Here is a 20,617-nt window from a genome sequence, read left to right on the forward strand (position 1 = left end):
TAACATTTTAAAGTGATGATTGTGTTTATGTTTTAAATTATTGTGTTTGGTTTGAATTTCTTTTGTTTAATAAATTTTTGGTTGTTGAGGGTCAAACCTTCTAGATTGGTTGCTCCTCAAAGAAGTATCCAATGAAGGTGCATCCGAGCTTGGATGGCGATGATAAAAATAAACAAGCGAATAATGCTAAGGTACATAGTTACCTCCGGTTAGAATTTTAGAATGCATTAAGAACTTTACTCTTTTCGTAATTGAATATTGTTCTTTTTGCAACATAATTGAATGAATGATTCACATAGGACTTAGAACCACAAATTGTGAGGAAACCTCCATTGTACACTAAAATGTTGGATTCTAATAAACTGTGTTGATTCATTTGATTCATGCTTTGTCTTTTATTATTGTGAATTTGTGGAAGCAATTAGAAATGATCAAGGCGCTTATTTTCTTTCGAGCACAACCAGTTCCAAATACAACTTACCCGTGAGCAGAGAGTATTCGTGAACCCCTTTTAGCTTAAACAGTTGAATCTCAGCTTGAAATAAGGCGAGATGTCAAAATCTTTTTTCTTGAAACCCTGAAATTTTTGATAATTGTTCTTTTGTCGAAAAAAGTCAAGAGCATTCACTTGGGGTGAGTAAAAGATAAGTTAGGGAGAACGAAAATGAGAATCGGTAGGTGCCACAACTCTTGAATAACCGAGCAAACATTGAAAAAAGAATTAGAAAAGAGAAACATCTGTTTTGTGAATACGAAGTGAAAAAAATAGAGAAAATGAAAATGAATGCTTGCTTGGAAGAAAAATAGTGAAAAACAAAATTGAGTTGTGAAATAAGAGTTGTGAAGGTTTCAAATGAGAAATAAGTGGAATGAAGTTGAGATGTGTGAATAGCTTGTACAGTGAATGTCTCTTTTGCATCGGCAAGTTCGTTTTCAATGGCCTTAGATATGACCCTTGTTTGTAAACCTGACCAAGCTACAACCGGAAAAGACCTTAGTGATCTTCGTGCTTCCGCATTTTCATTTATAATTGTTAGACATTGTATGAATTGAATTGACTTGTGCATTGTTTGTTGGAGAGTGAAATTGTTCACGCGGTTGCAAACGCGTAATTTCTTCAATCCTTAGTCGAAGAGGAGAGATAGGGTGATTCATTCAGGATAACATTGTTGTGGATTGTTACATGTTTTGCATTGCTATAAAGCTTTAGTTCTTGTGTATTATGTTATTCTAACCATTGGGAACTTGTGTCTGGTTGATTCTCTTGTGTTTGAGCCATTTTATCCGATTTCGGAGAAACCTTTTTCTTTAAGCAAATCCTCTTGTCCTTCAAGAGGCATACTTTGCTTGAGGACAAACAACAATCTAGTTGGGGAGAGTTGTTAGATGCCAAAGTGTGTTTATTTGAGCTATCAAATGTGGGCATCTTTCACTCCTTTTTATCGAAAAAGTGTTCGAAACCGCCCTTGCTTTTGTTGATTTGCAATACTATGTGAAATGATCTTGGTACCTTTAATTTGTGTGTTATTGTGCAGGAATTAGGCATGAAAGAGTAGAAAACGAAGGCACAAGAAAGATGGCAAAGGAACCAAGAAAGAATGCAAACATCAACAAGCTCGCTAGGCGAGTGAGGTAGCGAGGTGCTCGCTAGGCGAGCAGGAAGCGAGATGCCAGCGAACACTCCCAGAATTTTACAGTAGCAAAATGATCAAACTCGCTGTGGCAAGGGAAGTAGCGAACACTTCCAGTGGCAAATTCATCAACATTCGCTAGGCGAGCATCTAGCGAGATTCCAGCGAGCAATTCCAGTAGTAAAACATCAAACCTCGCTGGAGCGAAGGTGTGAAGCGTGGACTTCGCCTAGCGAACAGATGAAAACAGGACTTGGATGATTTCTCTGGGCGCAGGCTCTTCTGGTGTCCTATTTTGGGGCTCGCTAGGCGAACCATTCTGCTCGCCTAGCGAGCATGACAGCTCAGTAACCAGTACTATAAGTAGCAGGGGCTACTTTTTGGAAAGGACACAACTTTTACACTTAGATATTTTTCAGATCTTTTCATTTTTCTTGGGATCATATTTTTGTACCTTAGAAACCCATTTTCTCATTGTTCTTATTCTCTTAACAATATTTCACAAAAAGAAGGTGGATTCCCATCCAATCTCGATTCTTCGACTCGGATGTTGATCAACCTTCGACCGAAACTTGTTGTACAAGCTACCATGAAAATGAGTAGCTAAGTCCTTCATTTTGTCAAGGTTAGATGTAGATGATCATAAGCTTTGTATGTATATGGGTTGATCTTCATTTGTAAACTCTTTGATGATGAATGTACGGTGAAAAGCTTGTTTTATTGATAACTCTTTGTGTTGGTTTATCATTGAAAGGTGTTTTCCAACTCTTGACATAGGTTTTCATCCATCTTTGTTCTTTAGCTAGAGATAGTATTGAATGATTTTGTTCACTAAAAAGTTAAACCTAAAAGTTGTCATTTTGATAGATTGTTTGAGAGATCAACAATGGATCAAAATGGGAAAACCCACAATGTGTGTTAGAGATAAACACATTGGGAGGACTTTGTGGATGTGTTTATCATCTAATGGAGTTTATGACTTTGTTTGATCGAACATATGTATGCAAAGTGATCGTCGAACCCTAACTTTGACAATCTTTCTCAAATCATAAAACCAAAACTTTTATCGCAATTTCTTACTTTTTATGCAAGCTACTGTAACCAAACTAAAACCCCCTTGTTACTATAAGTTAAGAACTTAATAACTGTTGAACGGCGGCAATATCACATAATCCCTGTGGAGACGATAACAAACCCCGATACTCTAACCCTCTATCCAATAGTGAGCTCCACCGGACTGGTCAAGATGAACCATCACCAAAATAAAAAACAGGGACATGATCTTGAAGAAAAAATGGCACTGAGCTCGAATCTGACCTTCAATTATTCCAATTCCAAATATATTGAGAGATATGTGGATTTGAAAATTGAGGTACATGATATGAGTTTCTTCGATTTGACCTCAAAGCAACTCAATCTTCTTGCCTACATTGGTAGGACTTCAGACAACCAAAGAAACAATGGAATTGAGCAAGAATTTAGGAGAATCGAAGAGTTTAAAATTTCTGCAAATTACCTTCAATAGAGGTCTGAACTTGATGGATTTTGAGCTTGCTTGCACCTGGACTCACTTCAATCACTTACAGGAAGAGAATGGAAATGTTTAGAAACAATGGATTCCTGGAGAATTGAATTCCAAAACAATGGAGATTCAAGCTCAAATTCAAATGAATTTATCAGGTTTATCCTATGAAAGTGAAGGGTTTGAAGAGGGGGATCAAAGATGGCGCAATGGTGTCTGTAATTCTGAGCATAAGGGCCTCAATTTATAGATGAATCCATGTGATATTTGCAGACTCTCTCCACTTTCCAAAATTGGCAAATGATGATGGAATGGTGCATGGGCGCGCATATGCCCATGAAATGATAGCTGAAGGTCCAATTTGAATGATCAGATGTGTTGAAGTTAGCTTAGATTGCAAGGCACATGTGCATTGTTGCTTGAAGATTGATCTAATCCAAATGATATCAGTCTGTTTAAGCCATGTGCAGCCTATGCATTTCTCATCCAAAATGAATGAATTTGAGCTCTTTGGAAATGTGAGATCAAGAGGAACAAGTTTGATGTTGAACACTTTTTCATTTGGAACTTGGAACTTGGATAAATTTGAGGTGGAAGTTTGGAAAAATTTGACATATCAAAATTTTTCTAAGTGTCAAGCCATATGTCTCAATATTCCACCTTGCTTAACCTTTTATAGGAGCTTCAAATGAGAACAGTGACTTTATAAAAGTTGTAGCTCTATCAAAGACCTTCAAAATGGTCACCAATTTCATGTAATTTGGATTTGAAATGATAGAGTTATGCATTTTTGAAGTTTGGAAAAATCACTTGATCAATGGTATAGGTCAAAAGTGACCTACAATGTAGCTTCATATCACATGCTCAAAAACATTGAATTAACTCCTACTCCAAACATCAAAGTGGAATTAGACATATTTAATTTGATTTTTCAACTTGGAAATCTTTCATCTCATAAAAATTGAGCAAGTTATGGCCTTGGGAAGTTGACTTTGAAATTAGGGTTTAGACAAAATGACCTATAATGTTTCAACATAGAAAATGATTTTCCAAACAAAACTAGCTCTAGGTCTCAACATGAAAGTTGTTTGGAATGTCATTTAGAGTAAGTTTGCGCTTGTAATCATTTTCATATGGTGAAAATTGTAGGAGATAGGGTCTAGGAAGACCCGGTTTTGATCAGATGAATTCATCTGGCCAACCACCATCAACCAACTTGCTAATTTCCAATTCTCTTGACTTTTTTGGCTCATGGTAGATCATATATTCATAATATGATGAAATTTGAAGTGTCCCTTGATAAATTTGATCAATTGGTGAGATAGCTTGTTGGAGAAGTTACTTAAGATACCCAGTCAAACTAGGGTTTCCAAGGCAAATCACCCTCAAACTCTTGAAGAAAACTTGATCAATATAACATGTAGAGACCATTGGGACTCATATATGATACTCATAATCATTCTCGAATCAATTCTTGGTTGTGCTCTTTGTTCATGAGGGTCTTAAAACCCTAGATGTGATCTTGATGAATCAATGAGATCATGCCCTACCTACAAAAGAGTTAGGCAAATACAAAGACATATTTTTGGTATTTTGGTTAGTGAAATGATAAAATACAAGTATGATATAATCACAAAATGCTTGGTGATCTCTCCCAAAACAAACCCAATGGAAAGGGGTAAGGAGGATGCCAAGGTATGATCCCAATGCTAATGCTTATGATGAAATTGCATGAGGGATCTTAGGGTCAAAATTGGGGTCTTACAGTGATCTTATGATTAGAGTGAGATTTAGAATCAAGAAGTACATGTACTTGTGGATTTGTTTGGATTTGTAGTGTACTTTGGCTTGGGATTTGACTTATGAACCATTCCATGAGGCTGTCTTACCAAATTTGATTCTCTTAGATCGAGCATGGGAATTTCTTGATCTTGGACGTTTTAGGAAGATGGAATCATGATCTACAAATTTCATGTTGATCATTTTGCTTGAATCAGTCGGGATCTTGGTGAAAAATTGGCATAAAGATGGTCACTTGACTAGGTCAGCATGCTGAAAATTTCACCAAGTGTTTTACCACTTGACAAACAAATGAATCATCCACTTCATGGCCCCATATCTCCTTATCCGTGCATTTTTGAGGTTTTATCACCTCGGACAAAGTTGAAGTATGAAGCAAGGTCTTTAATCGGATCGTTGGAGCAAAGAAAATGGTGGCTTGGATCATAAGTTATGGCCTTGGAAAGTTGGGTACTTAAACATGTTTTTTTAGGGACTTAGTAAATATTTCAAATTTCAAATTCTCCATCTTTGCCTTTTTTGCAAGTAACCTTGATTTTCTTGACTAAACTTGATCAAATGACTTCAATGATCATATTTTCATAATCCTTGACTTGAAAAGTCCATAGTTGACCAAAAATCTTAAAAGTCAAACTTTAACTTTAAGCATCTGTTGACTTTTTCATCAATTGTGTTCAAACTTTCATCTGCTTATGAACCTAACCTCTTGACACATATGAATTGTATGAGTGGGTTATGAGTGAAAATTTGAATACCTTGGATCATGCCTCAAGCCATATAATCATGCTTTGGTCAAAGAGCCAACATTAAGCTTACTTTGACCAAAACCCTAATTTTGAGTGTTAGATGAATTGTGGCTTGATGAACTTGAACTGAGGTGAGTACAAACTTTAATTGTTGATGGAGGGAGACTCTTAATCACCTTGATATATCTATGATCCCACTAAGCCTTGATTGATCCTTCCCTTGTTCTTCTTGATGCCAAAACCCTAACTTGCAAACAAAGCAAAGCAAGACATATATATTTTTTTTTTGTATTTTTGTGGGGTTAGCAATGCATAAGGACATACCCAAAAGTATTTGATGATCTTGATGTTATGAAAATTATACAAATGATAAGGGATCTTAGGGGTGAAAATTAGGATATTACAGCTGCCCCTATTTAAGTTTCCTCCATCCGGAGATATGAAGGTTGAAATTTTCGTCTTGACGAGATTGGAGGGACTTAAATATTAAAATACACAATTTTTGATCCTAAGATACCGTAATGATGCTTATGATATGATGTGAATGCAAGACTCTGAATTCCATGGGTTATGATGCCATAGGAGACAGGCTACTGCTGGAGAAACCAAGCAGAGAAAAGGGACTAACACTAGGGAATAACACCAAATGTTACCAAACTAGGGAAAGTGTTAAAATTTCTAGGGGTAAAATTAACACTCCACTGGGGAACGAGAATGTAAGTTCTGATAATTGAATGAGAACCAGCTTCCAATATGTGAAAAAGGATCCAGGTTCCTCTTTAATAGACTTTCATTTGAGAAAAGGGTGATCATTAAATGGGAGATGGGAACCAATGACTCCACCGGGGACCTTCAAAACAAATTTCTCCAGTAAAGAGAAAATAACAACATCTGAAAGGAATCTCGTCAAACTTCTCTATCAGGAATTTTCCGGAGAGATAACCATTTGAATGAGGATGATTTTTGATAACGGGCTTACTGGGGAAATTGCCATTAGTTGTTTTTAACTTCACTCTAGGGAAGCAAAAGTGATAACTTCGACAAACTTCTCTAACGGGATTCTTCCGGAGATATAGCCATTTGACGGAAGAGTAATTGATATGTTGATAAACTTCAACTGGGGAATGGACAAACTTCTCGGAGAAGAGTCTGCCATCTGTCGTTGGATAATAAATTTCAACCATGATTCGGGTTGTAGGCCAGAAAATGGGTTTACATTTCTTCTTTAATCAAGTATTTCACTTGAAAAGGATAAATAAACTTCAACAAACTATTCGGGTTGTATGCCTCGAATGAGTCTGAGTTTCTTCTTTAATCAAGACTTCCTCTTGAAAAAGGTGAAAGAGCTCCAACAAACTTCTCTGACAGGAATTTTTGGGAGAGATAACCATTTGGTGAAAGGACCTCACCGGGGATAGACAAACTTATCGAAAAAGACTTCTATTTTTCATCCAAAACGAAACAAGCTTCTCAAGTAAAGAGACCGCCACTTGTTGTCGAATAAATTTCCACACGATTCGGGTTGTATGCCACGAATGGGTTTCAATTTCTTCTTTAATCAAGTATTCCACTTGACAAGAGCGAAAGAGTTCCAACAAACTTCTCTGACAAGAATTTTTTGCAGAGATAACCATTTGATGGAAGAATAAGGAAGTTGATATGTGTGCTAACTTCACTGGGGAATGGACAAACTTCTCGAAAAAGAGACTATCATTTGTCATTCGAAACAAAAATCTGGGAACAAAACAAGCTTCTCAAATAAAGAGACTGCCACTTGTTGTTAGGTAGGGATTTCAAAGAAAGTGTTACAAGAACACTGATGGGGAACAAAATTCGTCTTTGATGGGAAACCATAAACCAGTTTTCTTCACGGGGGATCGAAGTATTTGAAGGTATAAAATAAATGTACCATCAATCTAGGTTTTTACAGCCTAGAGAGATTCAAAATCAGACGTATTAGATTTCAAGTTCTATCCAGGAATAAGCTAGAGAGGAATAGTCAAACAAACTCTTCTCAGTGAGGAATGATCTTAAACTGATGATTTATCCTATCCAAGTATGGAAAGGAGAGCTAAAGCAAAATCTTCCACGAGGAATAAACTCAGTGGGGTTTAGAAAGGGTATAATTTCTACTTAAGGTTGATGACTCTACTGAAAAGAGGAAATATATATCACTTGCGGGATAAACGCAAGCAAGTTAAGTAAAGTAACACAGGGGATGAAATATGAATATGAGCTATGAATTTAATTATGTATGACGTATATGCATGCGTGAACGCGTGTCATGTTTATGCTGACAAAACAAGCAATAATAGAGGAACTGGAGATGAAATAAACATCTCAGTACAACTGAACACCCGACTAATCTCAACAGGAAGGAAGCCTCACTAGAGATAAAACAAGAAGTCGTCAATGAAGTAAAGTTGCCTTCAAGCCCAATCTGAAGGTTGAGAAAAACAAGAAAGGGGGTTTGAATTGTTTTGGAAATAAAAAAAACTTTTTCAAAAATCAGACACACACAGAATAAAAAGGAAATGACACATAATTTTATACTGGTTAGCTTAAAATTCAAAGCTACTCCAGTCCACCCGACCAAGGTGACTTCCCCTTCAAAAAGGACTTAATCCACTAATCTTGAAAGATTACACAACCAAACGTCTAAGAGAATAATCTCTCAACCCTCTCAAGTATTCAGACTGCGCAGAGTCACTTGAGGAAGTAGTTCAAGCAAGAGTATAAATTGTAATGTAAAGTGCTTCTAACAAAAAGAAAATATTACAGAACTATAAGAACAATAGCTTTTCACGTAAGAGTAGCAACTCGTGAAACATGAGAGAGGACAAATGAGATTTCTTGTGTGTCTTAGGTGTGTTCTCTTGTGAAGTATTCCGTCCTGTATATAGTCGTTGTGAAGGACCATTGGAGTAATGACATAATCTTGGTCATTGAAGAATGATTAATGTCATTACTCTCCTTGTTTCTTTCTAAAACAGTTTTGCACGCCTCATTATTCCCTTCTTGAAATACTTTCTTTCCATATTAAGATTCTTTTCGGTTACGCATTCTGGACTGGCGAGTCTACGTTGGAGTCTTGATGTATCAGACTTTGTATTCATAGGATGATTATGTATAACCCTATCAGAGCTTCTCAATGCTCTAGACTTCTTTAGTATCAGAGTCTGAATTCAATAGTATTTTATCGGATTCTTCTGACTTCTTAATGTTGCGCTGGTATATGCATTGATCAGAATCAGAACCTTCTGGATGCATCCTTTCTGAGTAGCATCTGATCATCGAATATTTTATATCTGATGTAATTTTCTATCTGATGTATGGTCAGAGTCCTGCTTAAATGGTCAGAGTCCTACACACTAAGAAAAAATCTTCGTTAGAGTACCATTTTTGTTTCATCCTTTGTTATCATCAAAATCTTAGAGATATATTGTAGAACCAACTTTGTTCTTACAATCTCCCCTTTTTTGATGATGACAAAGCAGTTCAGAGTAATGATGAAACATTTAAAGAAAATCTTAGATCAGATAGTACAGTGGGCTCCCCCTGAGTTAGATCTTTGGATAACTCAGAAGTTCTTATCGGACCTTCCTTGGTTTGGTGCTTTTAGCTACTTTCCTGCATATCTTTAGTCATTGATTTAGTAATGGTTTATTGAAAATGTTTGCAGTGCTTGAGAGGAATTAGTTATGTTTTCATCAGAGTTGTTTTAGTTCTCCCCCTTTTTGTCAAAAATCAAAAAGACATAGCAGCAAAAAAATTGATATTGATAGAGAAACATTTATAGATAAACACATATGTCAAAAAGCAGAAAGCAAGAAGCAAAAAACAAAACATAGAAAGCAACAAGCAAATAGCCTAGGTGCCTAAGGGTTTAGAGGCGGAGGCATCCTTTGGAGCAGCTGGGACAACATGTTCTAAATGTTAACGTTGACAGAGTCCTGTTGATCCAGTCTGGCTCGAACTATCTATTGTTCTTTCTACAATTCCTCTAGAGTCTTCAAGACCAGAGGTATGAACCCAGAGTTAGAGTGCTCCCCCTGAGTTAGTTCATCAGCGTTGGCTTTGGCAACAACTTCTTCAACAATGTGAGCTACTTCTTCAGCGTCGGCTTTAGCTTTTACCTCAAACTCAGCAGCAGCAACATCAGCAATAGCCTTTGCTTCAACTTCTCTGATTCTCTAAAGTTCTTCTTGACGCGCTTTCTCTTCAGCTTCCTTCCTTGCATGTTCCTCAGCTTTTCTGGCTAGGCGCTCTTGGGGTTTGATCCCAGCGTCTCTAATGAAGTCGTTACGGACTTGTTCAGAGAGGCCTTTTAGCTTGAAGGCTTTAGAGGTCATCCAACTTATCACTCTGTTCCAGTGGATCCTTACAGCAGAGGGATCATCACTGATACCATAGTTGATGGTCAGAGACTTGACTTTCTCAACTGAAGACTCTGCAAAAACCTGGATTGCTTGTTCAAGGGTAGGAAGGGTAGTTTCTGGTTTAGTGGCAGAGGCTGGGAAGGGCGAGGAGGGTGAGATGGGGGCACTTAGATTAAGTGTGGGAGTTTTGGGGTCAGTGGAAGTGATGAGTGGTGGTATGTCAGAGTGGGTTGGTTCAGATGGTTGTGGTTCAGAGTGGGTTGGTTGTGGTTCAGATGTGGTTGGATTTGGATGTTCCGGAGGTGGGGAAGTGACTTCAAGTTCAGATTCAGGATGTGATGGTTGTTGAGAGGCCAGAGCACAAGCTTAGAGCTGAGCCAGAGTGGGGGATTGAGGGTCAAATGGTTCAGTATCACAAGAGAGTTCGTAGTAAGGTGGGGATCGAGGAGATGGTGATGATGATGGTGAGGTGGTTTCATTCAGCATTTCTGCTTATGAAACTGGTAATGTTGTGGTGGTGAGGTTGAATTTCAGAGAAGGTGGGTTAGAAGATCTGGTGGTTGAGGGAGGAGTTTCAGCAGAGGTGTATATGGGAGTTGTTTGGGGAATAGAAGAAGCAATTGGTTTAATTTTGATAGAGGGGGGGAGAGATACAGACTTACCTGGATAGCCAACCAGAGGAACTGGAGGTCTTGATCCAGAGGATTCTCCCAGCTTAGCTTTCTTCACCTTCTTGGACTTCTCAGAGGGCTCTCGCATCCTTTTCATGAAGTTTGGTGGATTCTCAGGTAGCAAGTCCACTGTGAATTCAGAGATATCCACCCCTTGATTGGCAAGGTCCTGTAGATAGTACGCTACTACCTCTGGAGGGTCAATCTTGGAGAACAGGTAGAGTCCATTGGGAATCTCCCTCTGATCTCTGAGTGCTTCCCAGGAGGTATCAAGTGTTGGTTTGGCTCTGACTTGATCAATGATTCTCATACTCTTCAGATTCCGAGCATTTAGAGGTCTTCCAGTGTCAATGGTGATATCTTCCATGAGTCTGAGCTGAATCAGGTGGTCCACGAGGCCACTCTCGATCAATACATCAGATATCAGTCTCCCCAGAGGGATGTAGTTCCTTGTCTTCATGTTGTTTCTGGTGTCTTTAACTGAAGCTCTGAGGTACTTGAAGAGGAGTGCAGGTAGACATAGTTTCAGACCCTTGTGAATGCAGTACAAGATGCACTTCTGATCTGTGTTGATGTAGTCAGTAGAGTTTGAAGCAGGACGATGATGGATGGTGCCTAAGATGATCTTCATCCAGAACCAGAGGTTCTTATGTAGTTTCTTGTTCTTGGAATGCTTGCCTTCAACACTCTGTCTGAAGATGGTAGGGTTTATTTCTTGGGACAAGTACTTTTCCCTAGGGTTTATGTTGTAGATGCGTCTTCCTCCTGTCTTCTCCATGTTCAAAAAGGAGGCAATTGATTTTTAGTGATGACTATCTTGACTCCCAGAATGTAGGAGACAATGTAGTGATCATCTGAGTCTGCGAAACGCCAGAACTCCTTCACCAGATTCGTGTACACATGGCCATAGAGGCGTTGAAAGTAGGTTTCTCACCCTTGCATTTTTCAATTCTTCAGTGAGGTCGACGCCATTACGCTTCATGTTTTTGAAATCAACCAAAGTTTCACATAGAACTTCAAGCTTATCAAAGGGAGTTTCTAGATGAATGTGGGGCTCACGATCAATGATGTGAGGTTCCCTGTAGATTGGAGTTGAGACGACACCGGTGGTTGCAGTAGTTTGTTGGCTAGAACTGGGTGCTTGCTCTGTTGAGTTCATCTGTTGGGAGAAGTTGTAAACTGATTGTTGTTGAGAATCCATGAAGAACAGTTGAAGATGATGATGAATGTTTGAAGAAACTTGTAGAAGACTGCAAAAATCCTTTGAAGGAGATGAAGAACTGAGAGAGAGGGTTTTGTGAGGTCATGAGTGTTAAAGTGTGCAAGTGTAGTTTGTGAAATGAATATATACACATTTAGGGTGCATGCAAAACGACAATAGAAAGTGAGTTTAACAGTTAAGAAATTGAATGCAGCATGTTAACCAAGTAAGCACGTTTGAAGGAGAATGATTACAGCCCATGATGGAGGTCTAATCCCCAAATCAGCACACTGCTCGAGGAGATATTAGGAGTTTGTTTCTTGATTTCTGCTAGACAACTGTCTAGAAGTTCCAAGGTCAGACGCAAGATGTACCACGTGTTACTTTATCTGACCTTCAGGAATACCAAAGGGTTGGATCCTGAAGATTTCTAACTAAGATGACTTCTAATTGGTAGTAGCATCAGAGTCAGATGCATAATCCAGGTGTTTACTTCAGAGTCTTATTTTTCTATTTCAGAGGCACATTTCATTCTGAACAATTTTGAATGTTTAGATTTTTCAAGATAAAAGAGAATCTATCTTCAGCCAGGGGTTTGGTAAAAATATCCGCCCATTGATGGTCTGTATCAATAAATTTTAATGTTATTACCCCTTTCTGAACATAGTCTCTAATGAAATGATGTTTTATTTCTATGTGCTTAGCTCTAGAATGCAAAATAGGATTCTTACTTAAATAGATGGCGGCAGTATTGTCATAAAAGATAGAAATGTTACTCTCAAAGATCTGAAGATCTTCTAGTTGATTCTTCATCCAGAGCATCTGAGTAGTGCATAGTGATGCTGAAATATATTCTGCTTCTGCAGTGGATAGAGTTATGGTTGACTGCCTTTTGCTGGCCCATAATATCAGATTCTTTCCCAAGAACTGACAGTTCCCAGATGTACTTTTACGTTCCATGCTGTCCCCTGCGTAATCTGCATCACAGTAACCAGAAAGTCTATACTCTGATGTTTTCTCATACATCAGGCCCATGTTATGGGTTCCTTTCAGATACCTGAGTATTCTTTTAACAGCTGTTAAATGAGATTCTCTAAGGTCTGTTTGGAATCTGGCACAGAGACATACACTAAACAGAATATCAGGACGTGTAGCAGTCAAATAGAGAAGAGAGCCTATCATACCACGATGGAGCTTCTGACAAACCTTCTGGCTAACTTCTTTTTTTCCAGAATGCAAGTTGGATGCATAGGTGTCTTAGCAAGTTTGCATTCTGCCATTTCGAATTTCTTCAGAATGTCTTTTATGTATTTACTTTGATAAACGTAGGTAGCTTATGAAGCTTGATTGATTTGAATTCCTAGAAAGAACTTTAGTTCTTGCATTAAGCTCATTTCAAATTCTGCCTGCATTAGCTCAGAGAATTCTTGACATACAGAAGGGTTAGCTGAACCAAAAATAATGTCATCAACATATATCTGGCATATCATGAGGTCATTACTAATGTTTTTACAGAAGAGTGTAGAGTCAACTTTTCCTTTAATAAAGTCATGTTCCAGAAGAAAATTTCTTAGTCTTTCATACCAAGCTCTAGGAGCTTGTTTTAAACCCGTATAATGATTTTTTAAGTTTAAAAACATGTTTTAGACATTTGGAGTTTTCAAAACCTGGAGGTTGATTGACATACACTTCTTCTGATATATAACCATTAAGAAATGCACTTTTGACATCCATTTGATATAGTTTGATATAATGATTTACAACAAATGAAACAAGTAAATGAATAGATTCTAACATGGCGTATGGGGCAAATGTTTCGTTGTAGTCAATGCCTTCTTGTTGGCTGTACCCTTGTGCCACCAATCGAGCTTTATTTCCGACAACTTCTCCTTTTTCGTTCAGTTTGTTTCTGAACACCCATCTAGTTCCAATAATGTGAGTTCCTTTAGGCTTTGGAACAAGATCCCATACGTCATTCTTTGAGAATTGATTTAGCTCTTCTTGCATAGCTAGAACCCAGTCATTGTCTTGAAGTGCCTCATCATAGGAAGTAGTCTCAATCAGAGATACTAGTCCTAGAGGGATTTCTTCAGTTATCTTGAATGTTGACCTAGTTCGGACAGGTTCATCCTTGTTTCCAAGAATCAATTCTTCAGAGATGTTGGGGCGGCTTCTTGATTTCTTCTGGATAGTTGAGGCTTTAGTTGCATATGGACTTGATTTATCAGGTACTTCTGGTACTCGGGTCTTTTCGTCAGAACCTGCAAGAGTAATCTCCAGATCTGCAAGTTTCTCAACTAGCTTTGACTTTTCAGGGTCAAGCTTATCGTCAAATTTAACATGAATTGATTCTTCCATAATTTTGGTTTCTGTGTTGTATACTCTGTAGCCTTTAGAGCGTTTTGAGTATCCTAACATAATACCTTTTGTGCTTTTGAATCGAACTTGTTCAGATGTTCTTTAGTATTCAGAATAAAGCAAGAGCATCCAAAAGGATGAAAATAAGAAATGTTGGGTTTTCTTCCCTTACACAGTTCATAGGGAGTCTTCTCTAGAATAGGTCTTATAGAGATTATATTCTGAATATAACACGTTGTATTGACTGCTTCGGCCCAAAAATGCTTAGCCACATTTGTTTCATTGATCATGGTTCTGGCCATCTCTTGGAGTGTCATATTCTTCCTTTCTACAATCCCATTTTGTTGTGGAGTTCTAGGACAGGAGAAATCATGAGATATTCCATTAGAATTGAATAGTTCTTCAAAAAATTTATTTTCAAATTCTCCACCATGATCACTTCTGACTCTGATGATTTTGGAGTCAAATTCATTTTGCACTTTGGAACAGAAGCTAGTGAATACAGAGTGAGACTCACTCTTGTGCTTTAGGAATTTTACCCATGTCCAGCGACTAAAATCATCAACAATAACTAGTCCATATTTCTTTCCATTGACTGATGTTGTTTTAACAGGTCCAAACAGGTTAATGTGAAGAAGTTCCAGAGGCTTAGAGGTGGAAATAATATTTTTCTTTTTAAAAGATGTTTTGGAAAATTTCCCTTTCTGACATGCCTCACATAAAGCATCTGAACAATACTTCAGCTTGGGTAGACCTCTGACTAACTCGAGTTTATTTAGATGAGAGAGTTTTCTCATGCTAATATGGCCCAAGCGTCTATGCCATACCCATTGCTCTTCATGAACAAACATCAGACATTTTACATTTTGTTCTTTTAAGTCTGAAAGATTTATTTAGTAAATATTGTTTTTCCTCTTGTCAGTGAATATGACTGTTCCATTGATCTGATTAATTGCTTTACATGTTTTTTGATTGAAGATTACATCATAGCCGTTATCACTTAATTGAATTATTGATAACAGGTTATGCATTAATCCTTCTACATAGAGAACATCAGATATAGAGGGAAGAGTTCCATTACCAATAGTTATGGAGCCTCTAATCCTTCCTTTTTGATTTCCTCTGAAACCTACAAAGCCAACATCTTTAAGTTCCAGGCTTTGGAACATATACTTTCTTCCCGTCATGTGTCGCGAGCATCCAGAGTCCAGGTACCATGACTGGTGTCTTAAGTCCACTGCATAAGATATCTGCAACATAAATAATCTTATCCCTTGGTACCTAGAATCTTTTGGGTCCTTTATGATTAGTTTTCCTAGAGTTTCTTAGAACTTTGGGTTTTCTAGCATTATCAAAACGTTGTGCTTGTGTATGTGTGTAGTGATAAGAAAACGGAGATTTAGGTTTGTCATTTATGGAAGATTTATCTTCACTGGGGTCATACCCTATTCCTCTTTTATTATTCTGACTTACTCCATAAGTCATGGATGCCATTCTGCTTCTCTCTATCCCATTTTTTAGAAACTTTTGAAAAGATTTTTCATATTCATAAATTACTGTGTACGAAGTTTGTGGAGCTTGAGATAACACTTCTTCAAGTTTTAAACATTGTTTATTTGTGGAGTCTCTTTCTAATATCAAAGTTCGATTTTCATCTTTTAGTTCTGAAACTGTCATCTCAAGTTTACCACATTCTTCGATGGTTTCTTCAAGAACCTCTTTTACAACTTTAAATTTTTGTTTAAGTTTTTGATATGAGTTTAGAGTTTCAGAAAGGCATGATTCAAGGTCAGAGTGAGAAAGATCAGAAAATACCTCTTCAGATTCAGATTCTCCATCTGATGTATTTCTGGAGGTGGTAGCCATGAGTGCAACATTTGCCTGTTCTTCAGAGTCTGATTCTAAGGAATCAAATCCACTGTCGTGCCAGGTGGCCATCAGTCCCTTTTTAGTTCTGAATGAATTTTTCTTGAAATTCTCTCTTCTAGAGCTTTCTTTCTTCAACTTGGGACATTCATTTCTGTAATGACCTATTTCTTTACATTCATAGCATGTTATATCTTTGTTTGACTTACCTCTGGAAGTTGACTCTGATCGATCCCCCTTGGGTCTTGGTCTTCTGAAGTTATTATTCCTTTTTCTCCAGAGTTGTTTTACTCTTCTGGTTAAAAGGGATAATTCTTCTTCGTCGTCAGAGTCTTCCTTCTCAGAGTCATCATTTTCTTCTTCTTCTTCAGCCTGGAAGGCTTTTTTTCTATCTGGTTTGCGTCTTTCAGATCTGGACTTTAGTGCTACAGACTTGATCTTCTTTTGAGGTTCATCTTCCTCAAGTTCTATCTCGTGGCTTCTGAGTGAACTGACGAGTTCCTCAAGGCTGATATTGTTCATATCTTTTGATAACTTTATAGTTTTGACCATGGGTCTCCATTTCTTTGGCAAGATTCTAACAATCTTTTTGACATGATCTGCAGTTGTGTATCCTTTATCCAACACTTTGAGTCCTACGTTTAAAGTTTGAAATCTAGAAAACATTACCTCTGCACCTTCATCGTCCTCCATTTTGAAGGCTTCATATTTCTGGATTAGAGCCAGAGCCTTTGTTTCTTTGACTTGAGAATTTCCTTCGTGAGTCATCCTCAGGGAGTAAAGTATTTCTTTAGCTATTTCCCTATTGGTGATCTTTTCATATTCATTGTAGGAAATAGCATTGAGTAATATCATTCTGGCTTTGTGATGGTTTTTGAATTCACGCTTCTGATCATCTGACATTCTACTTCTGGGAATAGCAACGCCAACATCTGTCACAGGTGGTGTGTAGCCAATTGTGACAATATCCCATAGATCAACATTGTAGCACAGAAAGAAACTTTCAATTCTGTCTTTCCAATAATCAAATTTTTCTCCATCAGATATTGGAGGTTTAGCATTGTAACTATCTCTTTCATTGGTGTTGGCCATAGGTTTTCTCACGCTCGATCTCTCTACACTGTTAAGTGTTTGAGTAGAAAATCAATAACATAGCCGAAGCTCTGATACCAATTGAAGGTTGAGAAAAACAAGAAAGGGGGTTTGAATTGTTTTGGAAATAATTTTTTTCTTCAGAAATCAGACACACATAGAATAAAAAGGAAATGACACAGAATGTTATACTGGTTCGCTTGAAATTCAAAGCTACTCCAGTCCACCCGATCAAGGTGTCTTCACCTTCAAAAAAGACTTAATCCACTAATCTTGAAAGATTACACAACCAAACGTCTAAGAGAATAATCTCTCAGCCCTCTCAAGTATTCAGACTACGTAGAGTCACTTGAGGAAGTAGTTCAAGAAAGAGTATAAATTGTAATGTAAGGTTCTTCTAACAAAAAGCAAATATTACAGAATTATAAGAACAATAGCTTTTCACGTAAGAGCAGCAACTCGTGAAAAATGAGAGAGGATAAATGAGATTTCTTGTGTGTCTCAGGTGTGTTCTCTTGTGAAGTATTATGTCCTTTATATAGTCGTTGTGAAGGACCGTTGGAGTGATGATAGAATCTTGGTCATTGAAGAATGATTAATGTCATTACTCTCCTTGTTTCTTTCTAAAACAGTTTTGCACGCCTCATTATTCCCTTCTGAAATACTTTCTTTCCATATTAAGATTCTTTTGGGTTACGCGTTCTGGACTGGTGAGTCTACGTTGGAGTCTTGATTTATTAGAGTTTGTCTTTAGAGGATGATTATGTATAACCCCATCAAAGCTTCTCAATGCTCTAGACTTCTTTAGTATCAGAGTATGGATTAAGTAGTCTTTTAGCAGAGCTTCTGACTTCTTAATGTTGTGCTGGTATCTGCGTTGATCAGAATTAGAACCTTCTGGACGCATCCTTTCTGAGTAGCATCTGATCATCAAATATTTTATATTTGATGTAATTTTCTATCTGATGTATGGTCAGAGTCCTGCATAAATGGTTAGAGTCCTGCACACTAAGAAAAAATCTTCGTTAGAGTACCATTTTTGTTTCATCCTTTGTTACCATCAAAATCTTAGAGATATATTATAGAACCAACTTTGTTCTTACACAATCTTCTATGGGGATACCAACATAATGGGGCCAAAGGGAGGGAAGGTCTCCTAAAGAAGCAAGAATCATCCACTGCTGCAATTCCATTAGGGATAATGAAGACATTATTTTAAGAAGGCATTGAGCTCCACACATTAGGATCCAACCTTTTATGGGATTACTGTTGACATTCCTTATTGTATTCATAAGTTAAAAGAAACACACGCACACTTCTTAAAAGCAAGAACAAAAATATTTTAAGCTTTTGTTTCAAGAATTTTCTCATCAAAAGTAAAATAAGAGTTGCAAACAAATGGATAAAGTCTCAAATTTTATTGAAGGAATGGTAGTCCGCAAATGGCGGGACCCCATAGATCATTTACAAAGATGAAAAAAATGGTAAATACAAGAAAAGGCTACATTAAAATGCAATGGCCATTATTCTCCCTATCAACTTTGAAATCCAATGTGTTCGAGTTTCTGGAAAGAGTAATTTGATTGAGAAGACTTTGATGGGCGAGGTCACTTTAAGTTGATCACGTCTGGCCTGATGCAGTTACTTGCTATAATCCCTAACTTTTGCCTAGATTGTCCCTTACGGGGTTCAATCTACCGGGGTAATTATTTTCTGTTTATGTCTCTAACTTTTGCCTGGACCGCCCTTTCAGGTTTTCGACCCACCGAGACGCTCTTTTTTTGCCTAAGCTCCCCTTTCGGGTTTTCAACTTAGTGATCTTATATTTTTTTAGGCGAAGTATTTCTTAACTGCATCAGCATTCACAGGACGAGGGAGCTCCTCACCATCCATAGTTGCAAGGATTAAAGCACCACCAGAGAAAGCTCTCTTAACAACATACGGTCCTTCATAATTAGGAGTCCACTTTCCCCTAGAATCAGTAATGAAAGACAAGATCTTCTTGAGCACGAGGTCGCCTTCTCTGAACACATGGGGTCGAACCTTCTTATCAAAATCTTTCTTCATCCTTTGTTGATACAATTGACCATGGCATAAAGCCTTCATCCTCTTTTCTTCAATTAAATTCAACTGATCAAATCTACTTTTACACCATTCAGCCTCAGACAAATCTGCTTCTATCAAGACTCTCTTTGATGGGATCTCAACTTCCACGGGGAGCACTGCTTCCATGCCATATATAAGAGAGAAAGGGGTTGCCCTAGTTGAAGTACGGATGGATGTATGATACTCATGTAAAGCAAAAGGGAGCATCTCATTCCAGTCCTTGTAAGTCACAACCATTTTCTGGATGATCTTCTTTATAATCTTGTTCGCAGCTTCAACGACCCCATTCATCTTGGATCTGTAAGGAGATGAGTTATGGTGTTCAATCTTGAATTCTGCATACATTTCCTTCATCATCTTGTTGTTCAGGTTTGATCCATTATCAATAATGATCTTGCTTGGAACACCATAACGACAAATTAGTTGATTCTTGATAAATCGGACCACCACTTGCTTTGTCACATTGGCGTACGATGTAGCTTTGACCCACTTGGTAAAGTAATGAATGGCCACTAGAATGAAGTGATGTCCGTTCGAAGCTTTAGGTTCTATCATACCAATCATGTCAATTCCCCACATAGAGAAAGGCCAAGGAGAGGAGATAATGTTGAGGAGAGTTGGAGGCACATGAATCTTATCAACATAAACCTGACATTTATGGCACTTCTTCACATATTTACAGCAGTCAGATTCCATTATCAGCCAATAGTAACCTGCCTTTAACATCCTTTTAGCCATTGCATATCCATTGGCATGGGTACCAAAGGATCCTTCATGAATTTCCGTCATCAGCATGTCTGCTTCGTGTCTATCCACGCATCTGAGCAAGATCATGTCAAAGTTTCTTTTGTACAACACATCTTCATTCAGAAAGAAGGTACCAACCAACCTTCTAAGACTCTTCTTATCTTTGTTTGATGCTCCAGGTGGGTACTCTTGTCTTTGAATAAAGCATTTAATATCATGATACCATGGTTTTCCATCAATGAACTCTTCTGCGACGAACACATGAGTAGGTCTGTCAAGGCGCATAACATTTATTGTAGGCACATCATTCCACCAATTCAGAATAATCATGGAGGATAAAGTTGCCAAAGCATTTGCTATCTGATTCTCCTCACGAGGTATATGATGAAATTCAATTTGGTTGAATAATGTTGACAGCCTCCTCGCATAATCTTTGTAAGGAATCAAGCCAGGCTGACGGGTTTCCCATTCTCCTTTGATCTGATTAATCACCAAAGC

Source organism: Lathyrus oleraceus, chromosome 5 (genome assembly GCF_024323335.1).
Source record: "Lathyrus oleraceus cultivar Zhongwan6 chromosome 5, CAAS_Psat_ZW6_1.0, whole genome shotgun sequence".
In the NCBI taxonomy this organism is placed as follows: domain Eukaryota; kingdom Viridiplantae; phylum Streptophyta; class Magnoliopsida; order Fabales; family Fabaceae; genus Lathyrus; species Lathyrus oleraceus.